The 27,425-nt window shown below is 34.8% G+C and overlaps 1 long non-coding RNA gene across 1 annotated transcript in view; it reads left to right on the top strand.

The window, feature by feature from the left end:
- The window catches only part of LOC146406119 (uncharacterized), a 221,689-nt gene that overhangs the window by 150,413 nt on the left and 43,851 nt on the right, over positions 1-27,425 (top strand). The window contains exon 2 of the long non-coding RNA XR_014840125.1: positions 5,332-5,420. This is a non-coding gene — a long non-coding RNA (uncharacterized LOC146406119). The remainder of the gene's footprint in view (positions 1-5,331; positions 5,421-27,425) is intronic.

The following is a 27,425-nucleotide window of genomic DNA, read 5'->3' as shown; positions in this document are numbered from 1 at the left end:
ACAATTTGTGAAGCCTTTTTGTCAGAGATTCAGATTTTGCTCTGTTGTTTTACAAATGATATGTTGTAATAAGATTTTGCTTTAGTAAAAAAAGGGTGAGCCATTTTTTTCTCCCATTGCCCAAAGGCTAAATTTGTACTGTTTCCCCTGAACAAATTTATTTTAATTATTCCAAGAAAGAATTGATGTAGTCATCATTTTCTTTTTTTCTACTTATATCTAAGAATATTTAAAAATCTCGATTAGTAAGGAATGAAAAAATATTGTAAGTAGTTAAGTTCCTATAAGCTTTGAAAATGTAAATTATTTTGTTTAGGTAAAGAATTATATAAATTTATAGCAAAATAAAAAACTCAAGAGAAATATGGATGGATTTAAAATTGACAAAGACACAGTTTAGAAAATGTTACTTTAATTGTGCCCTCCCACACACATGCACACAGACACACACAGAGAAACATTCTCTTCCTTTCAAAAATATTTAGCCAAAAGTTAATTGATAATATATTTTTAAAAGGAGGATGGAAGTAAGAAAAGAAATTGAGGAGGACAATGTTAGGAGGAAGGAGGAAGACAGAAAGAAAAGAGAAAAAGAAAAGAAAAAATAGATGAAAATAAGGAGTTCTCCCTTATTCCAGAATTCAAAGTAGTATCTCTTCATCTTCTAGCCAGAGATGAGCCTTTAAACATTGTCTTTTTTTAAAAGATGGATAAATAATTCCAACTATTAGTGGCTTATCAATACTCAGTACGAATTACAAAAAAAAAAAAAAAATACATCTGCCACTTTCTTTCTTTCCTACTCTTCATTTTTTTCTCCCTCCTCCTACACAGCTTCTGTGCTCTTGTTTCAGTTTCATAATCTGTCCATTGTGAATTAAGAACATTTTGTTGGCAGTTCTCCTTACCTACGAGGTAAATACATTGGCCTCTGCGACACTGAGTCAGACCCTGCTCAGATTCCTATAACTGTCAGCAAATACTATGGCTCCCGAGGCAAGCGAGAGTGCACAACCAGAAGCAACAGCAGGTGCTGCATCTGTTGGAAGGGAACAGAGTTAAGAAGTGTGGATGACTCAGTAATGGTTCTATTGATCTGTATTTTTTTTCTTTTGGGGAGGATATGATGCAAAATAAATGCCTCCGTACTGGGGGGCTGCTACTATTTTTAGTCTGCTTTGTGAAATGTGATGTTACAATTACTAATAATGTTGCAGAATTCATTTATAGTTTGTTGTTAGCTGTAAGCCCAATAGCTACCACCTGATTAAATGTGCAAGCTTAGGCCTTGCAATTATTTTCCAATTTAGTTTGTAGTAAGCTTCTCAAATGATTTGAGCAAAGTTTCTTTTTTCAAACATACTCATATTCATTCCAACAAAACTCTGTTTTTTTCTCTAAAGCTGTTACTCAGCCCAGTTTAGCCAGGTAAATGCCTTCAATTATGCCAAGTAAATGCCTAAAAAGAGTAACAATATTTTTTACTTTGGAGTAATTAGAATATTAATTCTGTTGGCTGTCAATTAGGAAAAAAAAAAAACAAAACGTAAATTTACAAGATCACAGTTGCCTGCTTTGATCTGAAATGTTTTGTTTTGTTTTTGTCCACACCCTTAGCATGTGGAATTTTCCTGGCCAGGGATAGGACCCTTGCCACAGCAGTGATCCAAGCCAATCCAAGCCAATGCGTTTGACAGCACTGGATCCTTAACCCACTGTGCCGCAGGAGAACTCCTGAAACGTTTTTACCTGTTGTGTAATTAATGGAAAAGTCAGGAGACAAATCTCCTTTCCCTTCATTCAGGGGTTTTTGTTTGTTTGAATGCTTACTCGCCGCTTGCTTGCCTTGAAGAAATATCTGAACATAACCAAAAAAAAAAGCCCCCAACAGTAATTTCCCAAACAATACCTCAGCTTGCCCAAGAAGGCAATTATTTGACAGTTAGCAAAGCTGACATACTCATTTCATCAATAAGAAAAACTCCCTTCTATGCAATCTCATTTCTTAAAAAGTAAGCTATTTTCATAATTCGGATAAAGTATGTAACCTCTTTCACTGACTTTTGTGATATTTTAAAGAGCCTTATTCCTGCCTCTCCTCTAGTTCTTAACATTGGCCTGACCAATCGAGCAACTGACCAACTAGAAAATCACTAATGTACACCTTGCCAAGATCACTCCTGTGTTTCCCACAGCATTAACAAACATTTTTCTGCCATTTTAGAGATAAGGACATCTGAGAAAAGAGTGTGTATTTTTAGAAATAATCCCATTTTATATATACCTCCCAAAAGGATATTTAAAAATTGTTTCAGAATTCCACTCCGGTGAATTTCTATTTACACTGTCAACAAATATTTATTGAACAACTGCTAAATAGGTGGTGCTGTATCACACTACCAGGCATAAAAACATTAGGATCCATTCACTCTTAAACACCATTCAGTACAGTTAGAGGTCATACAAATAGCCCGGAGGAAGAAGTCACCTGTCAGGAGCCCTTTAACTGTGTTGGACAGTATTCTGGGTTTCCAGGTACTCTAAGTTATCTATATAGCAACCCTGTGAATTAACACTTAGTGGCTACATTTTAAAGATACTAAGCTTGAGGTTCAGGGACCAGAATTTGGTTACTTCAAACTAGAGCCAATAAGGGTTGGGGTTGAGACTCCAATTTGTGTGGTATCAATGCAGACATCAGGATTCTCCTGTGGTTAAAGTGCCTCAGAAGTTTTGAGAAGAAATCATGTCTGCCCTGAAAGATCATGGATGGCTTTCACAGCACCTTGACAGATAAATCATAGTGGATAGGTAATCATAGTGGAGGCAAATGAGCACCACTGAGGAAACAAGGAAGAGAAATTCATAGTTAGGGACAAGTGTTTCTTAACTGGGGCCAACAAACAGATGGTAGATAAATAGACAATAGATAGATGGATAGATAGGTAGATAGATAGATGGATATTCAAGTGTCAGATTTAATTCAAAGCAAGGAAATAATTGAATCACATAACATTGTACCATTAGGAAAACATCAGAGAAAAATTAAAAAATAAATATATATTATATATTTTAAAATATGGATTATATAATGAATAATTTCTATAACTTTTTCTTTAATAAATACAGTAAGGTTACTTTTTCCAAATTTAATAAATTATTTGCACATTTTATGAATGAATTTATTTAACCTGTTGCCTGTTGGTAGATATTTGGTATATTCTACTTTCAGTCTTTTATCATTAAAAAAAAACTAAAATTAGTATCTCTAATCATACAATATTTTATAGCCCAATTATATCCTTAATATAAATTTATAAATTTGGATGGCCAAGAAGATACTAACACTCAAATGAAGGGGTTTATTTAAGAGAAAATTTCTACTAATTTATATTTTTATTCTGCCAAACTAATCTTTCCTATCACTTTGAATACATCACATACATAATTTTTTAAAAATGCTCCCCTATTTGCTTAACTTTAGTTGCTGAAGATGACTTCCTTACTCTCACCTCCACATGTCAACATAGCATCGTCCTCTTTTATCTGTTTTTCAGATTTCTTTCATTCAAGTCCCAGATATGATTTTTCATAAATTCCAGTAAGAGCAACAGTTCCTGAACTATTTCTCCATGTATTTATTTATTTACTTATTTATGCATTCCATTTATTCAACAAAATCTTTGAGGATCTAGTACATTGTTGTACCATATGTAGTATATGTTGGAATTACATATACTTACTGGGTATAACATTTAAGCTACTCTTTGATTCTTTTTATTAATAAGATTATGTAAAAGTCATCCAAAGGAATTTTTAAATATCCAAAGTTCCAATGTATTTCAAAACCTTTTTGCTTTTACCTCTTACACTTTACCTATGTGCATATTTGACTACAATATTGAATCCACATTACAAAAAGTTTCATGGGCTTGGGATACCACTCCAAATTGTGATTTATCTTTTACTGCATGTTCAACCTTTACTTTCCAGTTTTAAACTCTTAATGTGGAATAGAATGAAATAGATGTGACTAAAATGTGAAAAGAGAGAATGAAATGAATACTTAAGTTTCTGTTTCTTTTTCTCTCTTTCAAACTGAGACATATCTGGGCATATGGATAGGAATTATACTATACATGACTTAGTAATCTTGGGGATATCATGAGTCAAAATTTGAAGAATAAAAATTTGTATATTTTCAGAGACAGAACGACCTAGTCTTAAGTAATAAATAATATATGTGTTTCTCTTGGGTGTTTTGTCTGACTTGTATGGTAAGAAAGAGTAATTCACTTATGGTGTATTTTAGAAAAGTAATATTTGCATTCTAAGAAGCTGACTCTGGGTTTCGCATTTCCAAGAGCAATATGGAAGTGTTGCCCCCGATTGACAATCCTACCTGCTAGATATGGTGAGAGGAATTAAAAGGCTCTGAACCTAGGCCAGAATGTAAGAGAAGAGTCTCAAAGGTAGCAGTTACAGGAGTTCCTGTTGTGGCTCAGCAGGTTAAGAAACCGACATAGTATCTGTGAGGATATGGGTTCAAACCCTGGCCCCGCTCAGTGAGCTGAGGATCTGGCGTTACTCCAAGCTGCTGCTTGGGTCACAGATTCGGCTTTGATCCAGGTGTTGTCCTATCCAGGTGGTATAGGCCTGCAGCTGTGGCTCCAAATTGACCCTTATCCCAGGAGTGTTTTAAAAAGAAAAAACAAAAACCCCCACGGTAACAGAAAGACACTTAGTTGGTGAAAATTATTCCAGAAGGCTTCTGCTTAATGATTTCTTGGAACCATATACCTTCTCACAGTATCAAACTGTAAAAGAGGTGTTCTCACATTTTTGAGAGAGAAACCAAATAAATCTCTTGCTGAGTTCCCAGAATATAACTTGTCCAGTTTAGAACTCTGACCTTCCTGGCCTCCTCCACTACTAGGCCCACCTTCAGTCAGAAGAGGACTTTTTCAGGTGACATTGCTCCTGACCCAAAGGCTCTTGAAAAGCTGCACTGCTCCTTTGGCACTGAGATTGAGGTTAGATCCAGTCTGGAAGTGAAACAGTGCTCACAGTACATCCTAAACAAAGTACGTTTATATGGCAGCCCTGAATTGACATGAGAACCTGTCGAGGTCCATCCTGGGGTCACTAAGAACACCATCTGATGAGGAGGTGCATGCAATTCACAGTTAACATTGCACAGCTAGCTCCTCATTTGTGAGGATATGGGTAATTCCTGATAAGTGTCCAATTGTCATCTTGAAATAAGGGACATTTGGAGCAGTACAGGCTCCTATAGTAAATGATTAATGTGTATTTTTCTGATCTTGACAGATTCCAAAAGAAGAGCAGATTGCTGCCCATAAAACTAAGCAGCATCAACGTGGAATTACTGGAAGAATCGGAAAGTCTTTGCAGAAATGGTATGCTTACTCCCGTGTTTCTCAAAAACTAGCTATTTTAAAGGGACCAGGGTCAATATAAATGAAATAAATGGAGGCTAAGATAAAATATGTCAGAAAATTTGCAGAAAGGTTATTTTAAGGTGGCATGTTAAAAACAATAATGGGCCATTAGGCTGTCTTGTTAAAGGCATTAAAGTCACAGGCACAATGTATGAGTCACATGGGCAAGATTTTCCACTTTATATATAAAAACTTCAATATTGGATTTCTGGTGAAAGTAAAATGTTAGAATTTCTGTGTATATTATTATAAATTGTTGGCAGAGGAGTAAGCAAAGTATTAATGACTCTAGAAGTGTGCTATCAAAATGCCTCACATTGTAATTAACATTACAATGCAGATGATTTTAATGCAGTTTTTCTTTATAATTGTGAATTTAAAAAAAATCTTTTGGCCGATTATTTTACATGCAGGCATACTGCTTTTTACAAGTAAACATCTCCTTGTCAAAGGCATTGGTAATTAATTTATTTTTAAACCAAAATTGTGAGCATCTCCAATGACAGGGTACAGTACTAGACAATTTAATGATGTGTAAGAAATGGTTACCTCACCTTCTGATGTAGAATTAGACAGGTGCCTGATGTGTCAGGAGTATGCCCCATGAGCATATTTTATGCACCTATTTTGTGCACTGCCGAATCTCCAGGACCCACAAGAAAATCTAACACGTAGAAGATACTCAAGAAGTACTTGTTAAAAGAAAAAAAAAATAATAAATTCTTACTGTTTTGAAAATTACTTGAATAATAAATTCTTACAGCCCTTTTCTGTTATTCATGATTTTAGGGCCTATACCTTAACTTTTTAAGTCATTTGTCTTATTTAATTTTGTAATAATGAACATTAAAGAAATATTGCTCCTATTAATATTTTAGGGATGTTGATGGTAAAAAATAAGATAGCAATATTATGGGTCATGAAACACTTTGTGGTGAAAACTTGCCTTTGTTTTTTGAATTTATTTGCTTTTTTTTTTTTTTTTTTTTAGTTTAGACTATTAGTGACATTTCAACAATAAAAATACTATATATAGATACAGGTACAGCTACAGATATCTAACTCCCATTTAGGTACAATGTTTCACTATGCCTCGTTAAACTACCTGCTTTTTCCTGGTGGAATCTCAGGACTTTAAATGGTTTGGCTATTTTAATTAAATAGTTTATATTAGATGTACCATATGGGATTTTTTTTTTTTTTTTTGCTTACAATATTTATTATGTCACATATTGCCTATTTAATTACTTTCTGAATGTCTTGTGTTGTCATTTTTTTTTAATCTTTAAAATTAATTGGAAAAGAAAACATTATTTTCCATCCAGCAGCGCTCAGGAGTTTAGAAAGGCACTGTTTTGTGAGCCTTGCGCTGGGACACTGCCGAGTCCCAGCAGGCAAGCTGCACCGTGTGTACTTTGGAGCTCCATAACACAAACTCTTGTCTCAAATGGAGCCGGGGGAGGGGGAGTTTAGAGAGTAAAAGGAAAGGAACAAGAGTATGGCAGAGGACTCCAGATGCTTTGATTATAGAAACTCATATAAATAAATGATGACAGTGCACAGAACTAAATGTGGATGGGAGAAAAAGATACCAGATCGCAAGACATGCGTCTGAACTCAGAAAATCACGGGAGAAATTACTAAAATCAAGTGTTAGGAATTTTGTAATTTAATCTCATTGACTGGATCATGGAACAGAACATTTTTCACTTCCTGTTTTCATGTTTTGGCTGACCTAGGAAATCCCATGGTTTTGTGTTATGGCACATGCTTTTAAGAAAACCTGTTATTTCTGCTGCTCTGCACTGTCTTGTCTGCCCTGAACTTCTAGCCTTCATCAGAATTTAGAATTTCAAGGCAGCAAGCAAAAGCAGGGAAATAATATGATGCCATCCCGGATACAGCTGGAGTACCGATGATGACAGTCCATTCCCGTGTTGGTGGCTGGAAGGGAGAGGGACTGCCACCCAGAGTTTTCACAATGCCTGTTTCAGGCAGCTTCTAAATTAACAGTGAAAAGAGGGGAAAAAATAATTCAGAAGTATCTGAGAAAACTTAGCTATGGTAATTCCCTATTCCAAATATACATAAGTCACAGGCAACCTTATTCTTTGGTTTCTAGGCACATTTTTGAGTTTAGCACAATAGGGAGAAGAAAACTGGAGGTTAGTGAATCCAGTGGGGCAAGAGGTGAAGAGGACTAAATTTCAGTCAAGACAACAAGGAAAGTACAAAGAATAGAGTTTCTCTTTCATGTGCTTTGATCATCTTTCCTGTTTTACCCTTAATGAATACTTTCTCAAAACTAAAAATAAAACACTGCGTTCTATTAAGTTAGGCTTTTCCTCCTAGGGAATTCTAAATGGTGTGTGTTTCTCATCTATGAACTTGACTATATATTTTCATATGTATAGTTTGTACATATATACATGCATATGCATATATATATTTGGGGGGGCTGGAATTAGAAATAGACAAGAGAAAGAGAAAAAAGAGTTCAAAACTAGAGAGCCAAAGCAAATGTTCATTTCTTTAAACTGATTTTGTAGCTCTAGTAACTGTCACTGGCCAAAGTCCGTTTGCCATATCAGAAAATTGGCAGTGATGGCATAAAATCACAAACATGCCATGAGAAGCACAGGAGAGAATAAGGCAGGTAGGTGTTCATAATCCTCCACCTGGTGCTGTAAAGAAAGCCTCTTCCTGCTCCCAGAAGGTGATGGGCTGAGAAAGACACTTACTGAGTAGGAGAGAAACATTTCATTTCAACATTTAAGGTGCACCATGTGTGCATGCTCTGAGTGAAACATGGTTTTTCATTCTAGATAATGTGCCCACAAGGTCTCACATTATTCTGGTTGGAGAATAATGAAATAAGAGATGCTATCCCAGAAGCTTTGATTTGATTTTATTAGCTTACTTATGCCTTGCACAAAGGCCACACATGTATGCCCTCAGAGTGCAAAAACACACATTACTCACAGCTGTGTTATCACTCCTTGATGCTCGTTTCAGCTTGCTTACTTGTGGATGGGACCTTTGCCATAGTGGAAAGGTGCTTATTCACATGGTCAGTGACTATACTCATTAAAAACACACTCTCTCCAACTAAATGATTTAAATAATCATATTAATAAATACATGATACTCGTACGTACAAGTCACCTTTTCTTTCTCACTGATGGCTTTGATTACTTTGACAGACTAAGATACGCTAATGATACAAATTAGGAACAAGAAGAATTAAAAGGGTGTTTAATTCTGATGCCAGGCTGTCAATTTCCTATAATGCTACCAACTTACAGATAGATGATTAAAATTGTTTCGTTTAGGAATTTTGAATATTTTAAAAATTGAATGGGTTTCTGGGGGAGGAAAAAAGAAAGAAAAATCTGTGCTCAGCTAATTAGACGTCCCTATTTGATTTAACAATAGAACAGGATTATTCCTTAAGCATTGAGATCATCCTACATTACTATAAGAGCATACATTTTGCTATTACAAAATGATTTTGCAAATTTGGGCCAGTGTGTTTGTCTAATTTTTTAATATTTGATAGTATTCATATATTTTCTTTACAAGTTTATAAAGAGAAGTGGTCATTTAATCCTTAATTTTTTCCTAAAGCTATTATTCCCAAAACATAATGCTAGATAATGTGAGTAAATCCCAGACACGTGAAATATGGTTTCTTTCTCTGAGGCGCTAAGAATCTAGTGAAAAACATAACGTATGTATACAAACAATCATGTATATTATAAAATCTTATGAGACATAATATTAAACACAAATACTTTGGCTGCATGGGAGTAATACGGATCTTGGATTTTTTTTCATTCAGATAGCTTAGTAGTTTTAAGCCCTGATTTGGTTAGTGTATAACTGCTTCCACCTGGAGAAATTTCCTTAATTTATTTCAGGCTCTGTTGTATTATCTGTATGATGAGGAAAATAATACATCTCTCAGACATGTGTGAATATTAATTGAGCTAATACATGCGAACTATTTAGAACAGAGACTGGTGCTTAGCAAGTGCTTTCATGATACCCAATGTTTACCCCAAAGAACAAATGTGTCTCTGTGGTTTTATCAGTTTGCTTCATTGTACTATCCACTAGACTATAAACCATCTGAGGTCAGAGATTATGTCTCATTCATTGTTGTATCCCCATTGATTCAATAGAAGTTGAAGAAATAAATAAACAAAGGAATTAATGAATGCTTGATTATCAGTTGGTTAAATAATATTTAGTTATTTAAAGGCTCTAGCAAAATCCTCATCTCTGTGGAATGGGCATCTTCTTTCTCTGATCAATATTAGAAAGCATACAAGTAGAACACAGAAGAAATCAAAGTGATTATATGGACTGTCATATAAGCTGAACCAGTTCTGGGGACCAATGGAGTGACATATCACTCTCATATTCTAGTAGATTTTAATAAATGTCCAAAAAATAAAAACACTAAAAAATTCAATAATAATAATCTCCAATTTCTAAAAACAATCAAAGAATGCCTAAGTAAAGTAGCACTCTTCAATGGGTATAGATGAATAAAGATGGAGCAATGGAAAGAACCCCATACAGGAAGTCAGAGCTGTCACACTCAGTCCCTTCCGATAGTTTAATGAACTTGGACAAGTAACTTCACCTCTCTGAGCTTCACTTCCATCATTTATAGGTGGAAAATGGAGGACTGATGATCTTTGATTCCTTCTTAGTGTAAATTCTGAGTCATTTCATTTAGTTTTCTTATTTATCAGAATTTTGGAGGACAATGTTTGTATGTGTTCTTTTAGCACAGATAAAACATTATTAAAGTAGGCAGGGAGGATGTGAAAACAGAAAGAGTTGAATACACTTGCGCCCCAGATGCAATTTGTATCTGTGTGTGTGTGTGTGTGTGTGTGTGTGTGTGTGTGTGTGTGTGTGTATTTATTATGATTTTATGGCTAGTTAGGTCAGCAACCTTAAAAATTAGATATTTTGAACCACCATATTTCTTGGAGAATATGATAGAACTAGAACTAAGATTTTGTTTTTTAGTAGGACAAACTGCAGATCTGCAGTATTTAAAAAGGGTTGCACGCTGTTTCAATCAATTATCAGTTATTTTTAAGCTTTCAGATAACATTAAAAGATACTTTTATTCACTTCAATTTATAGTTTATCAGGCACTTTTGCATATATGATCTCATTGTTACCCACAACTGTACAGAAAGACCTATGTATTCAATGTTTTTGTTGAGGCTCCAAATCTACTCTCCACCTTTCTCCATCCATTTTTCTGCCGCAGTGGTCTGACCTCTATGAACCATATGAATAAACTGGTTTCCCCTGGCAAAAGATAGGCAGAATAAAGGAAGGAGAGTGAAGTCAGATATCTTATTTCCCTCTTTCGAGGCTCCTCCAATTGGCTAGGGTCTTCTCTGCAGACTTTCTCTCCTTCCAGATTCCACGTCCTTAAGGATGGAGAAAATCCCCAGGTTCCCTCACTATTCCTTACAGTCACCCTGTACCCACTCCCACTTTTGTGATTACTGTGTTTTTAAGTAAACTCTGATCAAGTCATCCAAATTTGAGTGTGCCATTTTCCATGTTATGTAAACTAAGAAACCAAATTTCAGCCTTGCTGAAAGCTAATTTTTAGGTATCCACAGAAGGCAGGACTGGATCTTTCCAACACAGAATCCCTATATGTGCTTCTGGGCTTCATTTTTCATCAGTTAAGCATATTATTTAATCCTCAGTATGTGTATTTTGAGAAATACAATGAACATTCTAAGTACAAAGAAATCAAGAAAAAGTACCTGCTTTCATAGATCTCCCAATCTAGTGCAACAATATATGCATGCAAGAGTGATATTTATATTGGAAAAGAAACCCAAATATGAGATTTGAATGTAGAGACCCACCTGAGTTGAAATCTGGGGTCTGTCACTTACTATATATGAAGACCTTGGATAAATTACTTAATGTTCTGAAATTTAGATTATTCTTCATTGTAAAATAACTTTTATTAATTGTAAAATAAATTATATAATTTTTAAATGAGGAAACAGAGACACAGAACATCATATTTCATTTAAATAGCTATTAAAAGTTCATGCTAGATTTCAAATCCAGAATTTTCTCTCAAGGACTGTAATAGACATTATAGTTATTTCATTTTTCCCATGCTAACTTCTATCCTTCACTTCCTATATGGCAACAAACACCAGGATTGCCCTAAACCAACATTATGTCATTTTTCTGGCCAAAGGGATGTAATTATTTATTTGACAATGTTCAAATATTAATTAATCATCCACTATAAGCTAGGCTCTATTCTAAGCACTGAAGATATGGTAGTGTATGAAGCAGAAAAATTCTCTGCCCTTAGGTTGGTCATAATAATAAGAGACTGATATGCAAACCAAAAAAAAAAATATGAGTACAATAATATTATTATATTATATTATATTAATATATCAATTATATTAATGGTTATAGCCATGAATTTCAAAATTAGAAAATATGAATTCAAATGATCCTTCATCATCAGTCTCTAACAATGATCTTGGAAAAGTTACTTAATTTCTCTGAAATCCAGTTTCCTCATCTGCTAAATACATATAGTAATATCGCATCCTAAACAGTGTTGTTTTACAATATGAAATAATATTTATAAACAACTTAGCGTAAAGCCTAGAATAAGTGCTTAATAGGGTAGCTATTTTCAAGTGCATCAGAGTGTACTTAAAAGATATTACAAATATATTGAAATAGTGATTATCTGTACTCACACCTCCGATTTCACCCTGCTAATTTATCACACTTCTTTCTTCTATTCAAGCATCTATTAAGAACATAACTCTCTCCAGGAGGACTTTTAATACTAATTAATTCAATTCCTACAAAGTTTCTTCACCAACCGTATTAATACACCAGTCCTTAACCCACGAGCCTAAAAATTCCTTGAATTAAATGTGTTAGAGGTTTAGTATTTGGTAATTTTTAACCATGGTCAAGAAAGAACATTTGACTCAGGACAGTTCAGTTTTCTGGCAGATTCTGAGAAAGGAAGCTAGCTTTGTGTCTAATTCTTGACAGTGGGTGGTTGCATGTAAAGTGTAAATACAAGCAGTCATTTTGGCACTGTGAGAGAAGGCGGTCTGAAGATGTGGCTGACTCTGCACGCAGAGTGACAGCTAAAGCAAGTCAGTCTTGATTTCTACCCAACCATGGATAGTCCCGTTGTAAAAGCCAAAAGCAAAAGAGCAAAACACATTCCTTTTTAATGTATCATTTAAGCCAGTTTTAGGTGCATTTTTTCACCTAAAACATAAAGAGCTCTAACAAAGACTGCTTCACTATCATAGGGGAACATCATATTTTTCATGTGCTTTATTCATGCAATATATTTTTAGCCGAGAAGTACAATGAAAGACCAAGTTGAAGTTGATATAGATGCTCCAAACTGCACCCTGAGCCACCCCCCAGAGCTTAAGGCATTAACCTGTACAAACTGGCAATAGCTCTTGTAATGAGGATACTGAATCATTGATTATGAGGCCTACACACAGATAACCAATATTTAAAGAATCAAATAATACAGTTTACAGTCTCAATCTTGACATCCTTTGCCTTTTGCAAATGAAATTGCAATGGGGAAATAGCAAAATAACTTAATACCACATAAATTGAAATGACTTCAGAAAGTTTTTAGCCACAGCTGATCTATTTACAACTTTTCTTTTGGTACTAGATTATTTGTCCCCCCTTTCTTCAACAAAGCTATGGGAATATTATGGAACTGACATTATCTTCCTTATACCTTCACAGAAGCTGTTGTGTTTGTGTACCTGTTTGTTTTTGCTGCACTGAAATGGAATTCTGGAGTCGGTTGGCTCACATTATAAAGTTCTTGTGTGAAGTTTTTTCAGTGAAACATGTCAGGGAAGAAATATGCAACAAATAACAACATGGATGCAAACACTCATCAATCAAGAGTTGCCTGCCACTTCAGTGCTACTAGAAGGGTCCTGAGAGTGACAGCAGAAATGCATGTTGGCAGGCCAATCAAAGCTTTAGAAATAAAACAAAATGTTTCATACCAGCCCCTCAACTCTCTAAGGCTATGACAGCCAGATTGCAATTTCATTTTTTTACATTAGTTTTGAATTTCTTTATTAAGTCATTTTCATTCTGACCCTTTGGCTGTCACATACATGCCAATAGTGTTGATGGCTATAAAAAGTAGTGTATCTGTAATTTTTGGAGAATGGTGTTCCATGTACGTATCCATGATTTAGTTTAAAGTTCAATGATGGTATCGGCATTTTTTATTCTTTCAGACACTGTTATGAAATCACAACATAGAAAAGTACTTTAAAACCAAAGAAAGAGACAAGGGGAAAAAAAGGAATGTTCTAATCATTTCACCACTATTCTCATGTCTATAAGCTATAGTTCTTTTTAAAACTTCTCTAAATATAGAGAGATATAGCTCAACAGAAATGCTAAGATTAACATCTACACAGTTCTTAATTTGTTTTAGTTTTGGCTTGAGAAGCCCAACTGTTCATGCCAAATCTATTTACAATGGGGTTACTTTCTTTTATTGGTTCAGTCATAGATTGTCATTTTAATAACAAAACCCCAGCAAGATTTGTAAAAGTTTTAGATCTGCTGTTAGGGCATATGAAGCATGGCAGTGAAAGGAAGAGATCTTGTTAATGCATAAGGATGAATAGAAATTTCCATTTTGATTTTAATTTCAAGCTGGGAAAGCAGATGTATTCTAAGAGACAGCACCACTGAACTGAATTCTTCTCTGCACCCAGCATTTCTCTCTTAAGGCAAATATCCTTTTCCTTTTTTTCCTAAATAATTCACAAATTGCTTCTGCTCAGAGGCCAGAGAGGGTCAGGACAAAATTCAATTACCTCCTATCACCATATTCTCTTCTTTCAAGGGAACACTGTGGTATGAGGTTTGCTGTCTTAATCATATATGAAGGTTAAATGCCAAACAGATGATTATAAAATTTGGGAGTCAGGGGAAGACCACCTAATATTCTGTATGTTTTACTTTTTTAAAAAGGTATGCTCATTCTGATCTCTTATATATCTACCGTAATAATTCTTCATTAAATCCTTCACAAACTGCCCTTTTCTAGGGTTTTCCTAATTATCTATGCCTACATGCAGACCACAAACCATGCCCTGTGTCACATTGGGTCTCATCAACATGTCACATCGTGTCCTGTCACTTTATAGAGCACAGTGTGACAGATGAGATTCCAGATCGAGGATTGCATTATCTTTTGGCATAATAAAACATGAAAAGAAATAGATATTTCATCTGATTTACACTTGCACACACCATATGGATTTTTTATAAGATTCTCAAAGTTCATTAGAGTTGAATAATTCTAAATATACATTCTTCTAAACATTGACTTTTCTTCTAAAAAAAAAAACAAGAGCAGTGGTACTAATCATAGTCTTATCTCAGTAAGAAATATCAGAGATAGGCACTAAATTCTTGAAATACTATGTTTACATTATTATTTCTTGTGATGCTTACATCAGTTAGGTATGGTAAAATGTATTATTTGCATTTTATGATAAAAATACAGAAACACTGAGAGATTAAATGATATATCTCAAGTCATACACTGTCCAAGCAAAGACTAGAGAGGTCTTTCTGCTTCTCTAAGTGGCCAGATGACAGAATTTCTTTACATCAGCATGGGAGCAAATTCAGCAAGTGGTCAGAAGCAGCCTCACAGATCCTTCTGCCATTACTATCCACTTCTCCCCACCCAGCCTTTAAGAGTCTGTCTGGTGGAGATAGGGTATCAGAAGCAGCAGAGTGTACATACATAATCCAGCTCCTGTAAGTAGCCCTAAATGGCACTGGCCACCAGGAAAAGGAAGTGGGGGGTGCCTGTCAAATGGTGGTGGGCAGATCCATTCTTGTGTGATAATTTGATCGGGGTACAGACACTCAGACATCTCAATCCAAACCAACTCCTCCGGGTAAGTCTTCCTGCAACCGAAGCTGCTCAAAATTCAGAAGAAATCCTGATCCTTCCTGAATTCTCTAAATCAGAGACCCTTACTAGTCCCATTTTCCCCATTAGAGATGGAGAAATTTATTATATGGAGCATACGCCTCCACTCTTGTAGCCCATGCTCACAGAAGACATCATAAATTCATAAAATTGACAGAACTCTATAAACCAGCTATAATGGAAAAAATAAAAATCATTGTAAAATAGGAGTTCCCGTTGTGGTGAGGTGGAAATTAATCCGACTACAAACTATGAGGTTGCAGGTTTGATCCCTGGCCTCGCTCAGTGGGTTAAGGATCTGGTGTTGCTTTGAGCTGTGGTGTAGGTCACAGACGTGGCTCAGATCCTGTGTTGCTGTGGCTGTGGTGTAGGCCAGCAGCTGTAGCTCTGATTGGACCCCTAGCCTGGGAACTTCCATAAAAAGCAAAAATAAAAATAAAAAATAAAAAAATAAATCCATCTCTAGACTTTTTCCTGCTGAGTCAGAGCACAGCCTTACTGTCCTTCTCAGCACAGTGTTTTCAGAAACTACTGCCAATTGGTACAAATTTCCATATAGCTGAAAAAATGTGAAATTTAAAGTCAGACATATACCTTGTGTGAATGCTGGTTTTATCACTCACTGTGTGTCTTTAGGTAAGAGAGTATGTCTTTCTGGGCCTCAATTAACTCAAATTTATGATAAGGATTATAACTATTCCATTAAATTCTTACAGAGATAAAATGTTTCATTTGTGCTTCTAAAAAAAGGGTCAGCAACTACAACCTGGTGTCTGTTTGTGCACAGCCTGAGAGATTAGGAGTGATTTCCACTTTTTAAAGTGGTTGAAAGAAATCAAAAGAAGAATAATACTTTGTGACTACTGAAAATGTGCCCAAAGAATTCTAGGCACATGGTACTAACTCACAAACAAATATGATGATTCCTTATCCATGTGCTTCATTTCTTACCCCTGAACTAGCTCCATTTGCTGGAGGCCACCACGACCTCTTGCCAGCACCCCTGCACCCCCATCCCCTACTGAGTATAATAGTTCCTTATGCTGTACACCATTTAACCCATGTCACTTATGCTGGGCACACCATCACTACTAGGCCTTCCTCTGATAACTGGCATTTCTGCTAATACTGAAGTGTATGTACTCCTGCCAGGGAGTGTGTCTTTCTTCAGGCATCTCTGTGTCCCCTAGTCACTACTGCCACCTGCTACACTAGAAGCACTGTGATCCTTCATAAATACTACGTTATTGAGTGGAGAGGAATACCTGCTCCCATTTTTATGTTAACTAAAGGGAGCTACTAGGGTTCCAACAAATTAATTTAGCAGGTATAACTGTAAACTATTTAAAAATCATTTCTCATTTATAAATCGTGTCTTCCCTCTATACTCTAAAGTTCCAATAGTGGGAAAGGATTAGTTTGAATTGAGAAACAAACTGTGTTTCGGAACAGTGGTAGGCTCTAAGTCACAACTCCTTCCCAATACAAAGGTTTGTTTAAGGTCAACCTTCTCACATTTGAATCTTTCCACCTAAGTATGGTATTTGCTTTTCAGGAGGCTTTAGAATGCCTGTTTTAAAATAATTGCCGGTTCATCGGCTCCATAATTTTTCCAGATTTGTTTAACCATGTACAAAGCACAGTGGGTGCCAGCTGAATGGATTCTGGATGCCCACAATGTAGGATTACCTTTGAAAAAGTAATACCAGTGTTTTAGTAGGGAAATGTATCACTAGGTGTACAAGTTATGGAAACAATTTTATAAACCTCTTTTTCCTTCTGTCATACACAAAGTTCAAGATGATAAAGTGTATGTTTATTAACATCTAAAATTATGATTATGCTCATTTATGTTTACTAATTCCTAAAATCATTCACTCCATGTTAGAAGTCCTTTTGCATATTTAGCATGAGTAGAGTTATGTTATTCTGGATTTCCGGTGTACTGAATTTAGTGAAGGAATGCGCTATGACTTGCCTTTCTGGTATCTATTTCTCTCTTATCCTTAACCAACAGAATCAGGGCTTTGTTCAGTATGACAATGTACCTATCTCAACATTTGCCATTCCAGCTCCTTATCAGACAAATGCGAGGACAACACTGTTTTGGTCAATGAGTTGTAAGCCAGAGTCTCTGGATGTCCTAAAAAAAAATTTCTTTTCTGATAAAAAAGATGGACAGAGCTAGAATCATGGTCCTTTTACACCACCTCATGTCCCTTTTCTCATCATATAAACATGATTTGCAAAGTTTGAGCCACAGCTTTGTGTTTATGAAATAAGAAGCATAAGAATGAAAGCCAGCACAAAAAAGATAGTAGAATAGAAAAACTGGAAAAAAATCTTTACCCTGTCACTCTACAGGCACTGTTCTGCTGAACCAACATCTGCAGCCATTTCCCGAATTCTTGTTAGTGAGAAAAAAAATTTGCTTAGTTACTCCTTTTTTTTAGATTTAAAAAAATTTTCTAACTGGAATGTTAGGTTTAACCATATAGAATTCCTTATTTTTATTATTTTTTTAACTTGTAAAAATGATGATTTCATATAGTCGATCTAGTACATCTTGTTTCATCTGTTTTAAATAACAGTTCATTGAATAGGACTTTCATTTGGCAACTTGTGTACTTTTTTAGGCTAACTCTATCACACAGCTGCATATAAATATAGATTTCAGTGTATGGTAAATATTTTCAATTCACATTAAACAAATTTCATTTTACTCATGTCCAATGTACAAACAGTATGATACATTGGGTAAAAAATAGAAATGGTCAATAAAAACACTCTTAAATAAAACTTTAAAATATGATGCTCAATTCTAAGATCTAAAATTTTACACATTATTTATTTTGTATCCCCTAGTGATTTTTTTAGAAAATATAGTCTAAGCAAAGTGTATGAACATGACAATTATGCAGAAAGACTTTACAACAATTATTTCAAAGGTGGAAAATTAGAACAATGTTATATCTAGAAATAGGATAAAGGGTGAGCAAATTCTGGGGCATCCACTTCAGTGCTCATATGTAGTCATTAAAGAAGATATTCATAAAAAGCTTAAATAAGCAATTGAAATTCTTTATGCTCTATAATACATATATGGCTGTGCCTTTCAGGCACTTTTCCTTTCTTCTAGAAAGGATGTTTATCTTCTTCTGGGAAGCAATCCATCAGAATTCTTACTTGTGTTATTTTTTAAATGTGGCACCAGAGAGTTTATAAACCAGCTCTTTTTGCTGAAAAAAGATGTAATACAGGATATTTGGAATCTATGGTGTGCATACTTCCTGCCAGCCATGGGAGTGCAGTGGGCAGGGAGAGATGTTGACATGCAGAAAGGAGTCAGTAAAAATGGCAGAAAGATTTCTGGGGTGGTTTGAATGCCTAGCAGTCTTTGAGGCTAAGCAAGAATCCTCCTACTTTCAAAATCCGAAGATTAAAATTTTCTTCAGTTGTTTGATATAGGGTACAGTCTTTCCAACAATTGCTTCATTTCCCCTAAATCAGATTGATTTGCTTTTCTGTCACTTTTATATAAATTTGTCTTAATTTGATTACATTAGAATGTTAGGTTAAAAAAAGTTGGAGATAAACTGTATTTACACATGTAAGGATAGCAACCACATGAAATATGTAAAGTAAAATAACTTTCAAAATTCTAAAAAAATTCAGGTCATTCGCTTAAAAATATTATTGAGCGCCTACTCTACTAGACATGTTTTTTAGGCACTGGGATTGTAACTTTTTGTCTTTTTGATGTTGGGATTCCAATTAATTTTATATTTCTTGTTTTTTAATATTGTAAAATATATTGGTAGTTTAAGGAAATATACAAAGTATGGAGTGGAAAAATATAACTCATTACCATATAAGCAAATAGAGACAGAGATTTTAATTTTAGCAAGTATACTAAGAGATTATGTTGTTAAACTTATAAAAAAAATGTAGATATCAAAACATTCATTTTAGTTATCAGAGTTTTCTAAGCTATGTGCCAAGGAACACAATATAGGCTATAGGGGTGCTGATCTTCTCAGCCTTCCTCAGAGCTGAGTGAAGGCAGGGTGGCAAGGTCCCTAAGTTGATTGCCACAAACTAAAAGAAGTCTTGTACAATCCACTTCAAGGAGCTGTATATGGATCATCACTTTCTGAGTGGGTCATAAGAAAGATTTGGAGACATTGTTTAAGGTAACCACTTAGATTCCTCTTCTGGTTGTGATGTACACAAATTTTAAGTATAACGTACAGTTCTATCAAGATGATATGGACAAAACATAAAACCCTTCTGCTACAGTGGCTAAAAATCTTTGAAATAAAATAATTAATATGATTTGAATGCATATCTAAATATATAAATAAAAAGTATACAGACGAGGAAGGAAGACATAAAACAGTCATCATTTACTGATGATATATCATGTATTGAAAATCCTAAAGAACAGACAAAAACTCCTAGAACTAATAAGTGCTTATAGCAAGGCTGCATGAAACAAGGCTTAAAAAAGTTAATACATAAAAGTCAGTCATTTTCTTATATACTAGATATATGTAAGTGGAATTTGAGATAAAAACAATGCCATTTATACCTGCACTCCAAAATTTATGATACTTAGATATGAATCTAATAAAATATGTAAAAGATCTGTAGGAGGAAAACTATAAAACTGATGAGCAAAATCAAAGAACTAAATATATTCAGAGTTATTTGTAGACAGAAATGCTCAATATTATTAAGATGTCACTTACTCCCAATTCAGCCTATTAATTCAATGTAGTCCCAATCAAAATCCTAGAAAGTTATTCTGTGAATATTGGCAAACTGATTCTAAAGTAACAATAACAAACTGATTCAAACACCTGCTATAACCAGCTCAGTATTGAAGAAGAACAATCTCAGAGAACTGACACTACACAACTTCACAACTTACTATAAAGCTCTAAATAAAGATATTGTGGTATTCTTGAAAGAATAGTCAATAGGTCAGTGGAATAGAATAGAAAGCCCACAAATTGACCCTCATATAGTCAACTAATTTGTTTATTAAGAAAAGTAGATTTTTTAAATTTTTTTAACGGATATTTCCCCAATACATTTTTTTCTACTGTACAGCATGTTGACCCACTTACACATACATGTACACATTCTATTTTAACACATTATCATGCTCCATCATAAGTGACTAGACATAGTTTCCAGTGCTACATATGTAGCAGGATCTCATTGCTAATCCATTCCAAAGGCAATAGTTTGTATCTATTAACCCCAAACTCCCCAACCACTCTATTCCCTCCCCTTCCCCCTTGGCAACCACAAGTCTATTCTCCAAGTCTATGATTTTCTTTTCTGTGGGAAGGTTCATTTGTGCCTTATATTAGATTCCAGATATAAGTGACATCATATGGTATTGGCCTTTCTCTTTCTGTCTGACTTCACTCAGGATGAGAGTCTCTAGTTCCTTCCATGTTGCATTATTTCATTCTTTTTTATGGGTGAGTAGTATTCCATTGTGTATATATACCACATCTTTCTAATCCAATCATCTGTCAATGGATATTTCAGTTATTTCCATGTCCTGGCTATTGTGGATAGTGATGCAATGAACATGTGGGTGCATGTGTCTTTTTCAAGGAAAGTTTTATCCAAATATATGCCCAGGAGTGGGATTGATGGGTCATATAGTAGTTCTATGTGTAGATTTCTAAAGTATCTCCATACTGATCTCCAAAGTGGTTGCAGCAGCTTACATTCCCACCAACAGTGTAGAAGGGTTCCCTTTTCTCCACACCCTCTCCAGCACTTGTTATTTGTGGGCTTATTAATGACGGCCATTCTGATTGGTGTGAGGTGGTATCTCATGATAGCTTTGATTTGCATTTCTCTAATAATCGGGGATGTTGAGCATTTTTTTCATGTGCTTATTGGCCATTTGTATATCTTCTTTGGAGAAATGTCTATTCAGGTCCTTTGCCCATTTTTCGATTGGGTTGTTTGCTTTTTTGCTGTTGAGTTGAATTATGTCATTTGTACATTTTAGAGATTAAGCCCTTGTCAGTTGCATCATTTGAAACTATATTCTTCCATTCCGTCAGTTGTCTTTTTGTTTTCTTTTTGGTTTCCTTTGCTGTGCAAATCCTTGTCAGTTTGATTAGGTCCCATAGGATTATTTTTGCTCTTATTTCTGTTGCTTTGGGAGGCTGACCTGAGAAAACATTTGTAAGGTGTATGTCAGAGAATGTTTTGCCTATGTTCTCCTCCAGGAGTTTGATGGTGTCTTGTCTTCCATTTAAGTCCTCAGGCCATTTTGATTTTATTTTTGAGAATGGTGTGAGTGTGTGTTCTAGTTTTATTGATTTACATGCAGTTGTCCAGGTTTCCCAAGAATACTTCCTGAAAAGACTGCCTTTTTCCCATTTGATGTTCTTGCCTCCTTTGTCAAAGATTAATTGACCATAGGTCTCTGAGTTTATTTCTGGGTTCTCTATTCTGTTCCATTGGTGTGTATGTCTGTTTTGGTACCAGTACCACACTGTCTTGATGTCTGTGGCTTTGTAATATTTCTTGAAGTTTGGGAGAGTTATGCCTCCTGCTTAGTTTTTGTTCCTCAGAATTTCTTTGGCAATTCTGGGTCTTTTGTGATTCCATATAAATTTTTGGATTGTTTGTTCTAGTTCTGTGGAAAAGGGCCAGTCACTAGAAATGAAATCCAATATGTCATAAAAACACTCCCTACAAATAAAAGGCAAGGACCAGATGTCTTCACGGTGAATTCTACCAAACATACAAAGAGGAACTTCACCCATCCTCCTTGAACTTTTCCAAAAGGCTGAAGAAGAAGGAACACTCCCAAAGAAATACTATGATGCCACCATCACCCTAATTCCAAAACCAGACAAAGATACCACCAAAAAAGAAAACAATAGGCCAATATCTTTGATGAATATACATGCAAAAATTCTCAACAAAATTTTATCCAACTGAATCCAACAACATATCAAAAAGATCATACACCATGACCAGGTGGGATTCATCCCAGGTGCACAAGGATGGTTCAACATACACAAATCAATGTCATATACCACATTAACAAAAGAAAAGTCAAAAACCACATGATCATCTCAATAGATGCAGAAAAAGCATTTGACAAAGTCCAACATCCATTCATGAGCAAAACTCTTACCAAACTGGGTATAGAGGAAACATACCTTAACATAATCAAAGCCATTTATGACAAACCCACAGCAGATGTAATACTCAATGGAGAAAAGCTGAAAGCCTTCCCACTAAAATCTGGAACAAGACAAGGATGTCCACTTTCACCACTGTTATTCAACATAGTATTGGAAGTCCTAGCCACAGCAATCAGACAAACGAAAGAAATAAAAGGCATCCAAATAGGAAGAGAAGAGGTAAAACTGTCACTGTATGCAGATGACATGATACTATATATATAGAAAACCTTAAGGACTCAACCCAAAAACTACTTGAACTGATCAATAAATTCAGCAAAGTAGCAGGATATAAGATTAACATTGAAAAATCAGGCACAATTCTGTATACAAACAATGAAATATTAGAAAAGGAATACAAAAATACAATACCTTGTAAAATTGCAAACTCAAATACCTGGGAATACACCAAAACAAGGAGGTAGAGGACTTATATGCCGAGAACTATAAAACATTCATCAAGGAAATTAAAGAAGATGTAAAGAAATGAAAAGGTATTCCATGCTCCTGTGTCGGAAAAATTAATATTGTAAAAACGGCTATGCTACCCAAAGCAATCTACAGATTCAATGAAATCCCAGTCAACTAATTTTTTAAAAAGTTGGAAAGATAATACAATGGAGGAAAGGTAGTCTTTTCAACAAACAAATGGTACTGAAACAACTGGACATTCACATTAATCTAGACACAGTCACAAAAATTAACTCAAAAATGAATTATAAGTCTAAATGTAAAATATAAACTTCTAGAAGATAACATAGAAGAAAATACAGATATTCTTGGGTATGGTGATGCCTTTTTATGTTCAATACCAAAGTCATGATCTACGGAAGAAAAAAAATGGATAAGCTGGACGTACTAAAATTAAAAACTTCTACTCTTCAAGACACTTCTGAGAGAATGAGAAGATGAGCCACACACTGGGAGGAAATAATCACAAGAGACCCATTTGATAAAGATCTGTTTAAAATATGCAAAGAATTCTTAAAAGTGAACAATAGGAAAATAAACAACCTGATCTGAAAAATAGTCCAAAGATCTTAACAGACATTTCACCAAAGAATATAAACCGATGGAAAATAAACATATGAAAAGATGCTCAACATCATATATCATTATAGAATTACAAATTAAGATAAAAATGAGTGGCTAAAATCCAAAACACTGAATTATCAAATGCTGATGTGAATGTGGAACAGCAATAATAACTCTCATTTATTGCTGGAAGGAATGAACAATGGTACCTCTACTTTTGAAGACAGTTTGTCAGCTTTTACAAAACTAAAAGTATTTTTACCATTTGATCCAGCAATCATGCCCCAGGTATTTACCCAAATCAATTGAAAACTTATATCTACACAGAAATCTGAAGATTTATTCATAATTGAAAAAACTTGGATACAACCAAGATGTCCTTCACTAGGCTAATGGATAAATAAATTGTGGTACATGCAGGCAATAGATTATCCACTGCTAAAAGTAATTGAGCCATCCACCCCTAAAAAGTCATGGGAGGAGGGACTTAAATGCTTATTTCTAAGAGAAAAGGCCGATGTGGAAAAGCTACATACTATGTAATTCCAACTATATGACATTCTGGAACAGGCAAAACTATGGGGACAGTAAAAATATCAGTGGTTGCCAGTGGTTAAAGGAGATGGAGGGATGGTGGGAGCATGGGATTTTTAGGAAGTTAAACTATTCTGTATGATTCTATAATGGTGAATATTGGTTATTATACATTTATCCAAACACATAGAATGGGAAAAACCGTGCTTGAACCCTAAAGCTATAGACTGAATATTTATGTCGCCTCAAAATTCTTATCTTGGGAGTTCCTTCGTGGCGCAGCAGAAACAAATCAGACTAGGAACCATGGCCTAGGTTCAAGCCGTAGCCTCACTCAGTGGGTTGAGGATCTGGCATTGCCATGAGATGTGGTGTAGGTTGCAGATGAGCTTCGGATCTGGTGTTGCTCTGGCTCTGGCATAGGCTGGCAGCTGTAGCTTCAATTAGACCCCTAGCCTGCAAACCTCCATATGCCGCAGGTGCGGCCCTAAAAAGCAACACAAACAAGAACAAAACAAAAAATTCTTATCTTGAAGCCTAGTTCCTAATGTGATGGCATTTGGAGGTGGAATGGTTGGGAGATGATTGAGTCTTGGTGGTGCCCTCCTGAATGGGATTAGTGTCCTCACAAAAGAGAGATCAGAGTGATTCCTCACTCCTTCTACCCTGTGAGGAACGGTAAGAAGACATTCGTCTATGAACCAGGATGATATCTTTCACCAGATATTGAATCTGCTGGAGATTTTATCTTGGATAAAAGTTCTGGAGCCTCCAGAACTGTGAGAAATAAATTTCTGTTGTTTATGAGCCCTCAATAACTGTCTATAACATCCTATTAAAGAAGCCTGAAGAGACTAAGTCATTTAATATAAACCGTGAACTTGGGTGAATATGAGGTGTCAATGTAGGTTCATCAGCTGTAACAGTGTAGCACTGTGATGAGGAATGTTATAGTGGGGAAGGTTGTGCAAGTGTGGGGAGGGAGGCTACATGGGAACTCTGAACTTTCCGCTCAGTTTTGCCATGAACCTAAAACTACTCTAAAAAATAAAATTTATTAAGTAAAAAAGTAAGAGAAAAGAAAATAAAAGCATGGTAAATATAAAGTGCAAAATATGACAGCAGAAATAATTTTAAATCAGTAACCACAATAAGTAGAAATAAGCCACTCTCATTAGTCAACAGAAACTCTCAAAATGGATTAAAAAAAATCTGTTGTGTGAAGTAGCACTTATAAAACAAAATTACTGAGAAAGATTGCATGTAAAAGGATACAAAATGATGTAGGTAAATACTAAAGAGAGGAAAGGTGATATAATAATATTAACCAGATAAATTTGAATTTAAGACAGAATGACTATTAAAGTCACTACCCCACACAGTAATTAAAGGAAATTTTGACAAGATGCTATAATTTAGAGCAGGAATGAGTTTAAAACAATCTCAACACAGATAATTCAAAATTCTCCTGTATTGTGAGGAAAACTGGACATGGGAGATAATATAACTATTTCAGAACAAAAGTAAGACTGTAAATGATTTAAACAAAATAAATAACAAGCTTAATTTCTATATAGTCATATGTAACTTGAAATCTTAACCCTTACAGTAAGTTAATATATTGTCTTCAAGCAAAAATTAAATGTACTAAACTATAATACATTCCAAAGACTGCATTATATAAACTGTACCTAACTTAACCAATATTTTAGAGAGTAAGCTCAAGACACAGCTATACCAGACAACAGTAATAATTAAAACAGCAGTAATAAAAGTAGTAAATGATATATATTATTCTTTTAACATAAATTATGAAAAATTGGAATTTATCTTAAATTTTATGTTTCTATTTTCTGATACAGCAATTTATTTTTTATTTTTATTGAATGTTAAATTTTATAAGATATGCATTGCATTTCTTTAAGGTTGATAAATATGACTTTAAAAAATGAAAGCATAGTACAGTAGGACTAATTAAACAAATATCACATAAATTAAATAATAGTATTTTCTTCTGTTCCATAATACAGTAGGACATTTTTGTCCTTTCTGTTTCTTTTTCTAATTAATTTTCCCTTGAATGGCTTTCAGCCTTTAGGAAATCATTCTTTTCTTTTATTTAGTGGTAAGCTAACACAATCAATCATAACATTCATTTTGATTTCTATCTCTGATTTTTATCTGGTGCCATTCTTTTGATTCCTGGTGTCAACTGATTGATAACTGCACTAAGTAGTCTCCCAACAAAAGTGTTTGAGTCTGCTAAAAAACATTAGAATTTTACTTATCTACAACAGAAAAAATTTAAACCTAATAGAATTACATACATTCTGTCTTTCTAAAAATGCTTGTATACTTTAGTCTTGTTTCAGTAGACCAGCTTTTGCAATCAGGTTCCCTGCATTTAAAATTCCTTATATAGGATAGCCATCTTTAAAACAGCCATCATTTTTAAACACAGAGTTAATTTAACATAATCAGAATTTAAACATTCATTTTTAAGAAAAAGCTATTTTTTAGCCTAGTGGTAATTAGAACTTCTCAATTAAAATTGTATCCCAATTAAGTTACATTTTTAGTAAAGAAAGTGAGAAAGTCCTGCTTACCTTCTCCGCTCTCTTCTGAGAACAATTTTTTGGTTTCTGAAGCAATCTTATTTCTTGAAAAAAAAAAAAAAATAGTCGTTTCTTCACAGTTTGAGTTGTTATGACAACCTATACCTCATAGCTAGCAATTCAGATTGAAGTTAGTTCATCAGTTTCTAGACTCCTTATGGCCTCTTCAAAAGACCATCAAAAAGTTTTAGAGAAATAGCGTGTGAATTTTTGTTTTACTATAATCACTTTCTCTATACTCATTGTCAATGTATTTCCAAATTGGAGAAAGACATTCTTCTTCCATATACTTTGAAAATGTGATTTTACAGTTTTTTGTTTGTTTGTTTTTTGTCTTTTTAGGGCCACACCACCGTGGCATATGGAGGCTTCCAGGCTAGGGGTCATATCAGAGCTGTAGCCGCAGGCCTGCGCCACAGCTATAGCAATGCCAGATTCGAGCTGCATCTGTCACCTACACCTCAGCTCACGGCGACGCCAGATCCTT

This window comes from Sus scrofa, chromosome 1 (assembly GCF_054392235.1).
Source record: "Sus scrofa isolate SSC_HxYL_T2T_F1_AM1 chromosome 1, Sscrofa_HxYL_maternal_Yorkshire_Landrace_v2.0, whole genome shotgun sequence".
In the NCBI taxonomy this organism is placed as follows: Eukaryota; Metazoa; Chordata; class Mammalia; order Artiodactyla; family Suidae; genus Sus; species Sus scrofa.
This window is presented reverse-complemented; position numbering and strand designations above follow the sequence as displayed.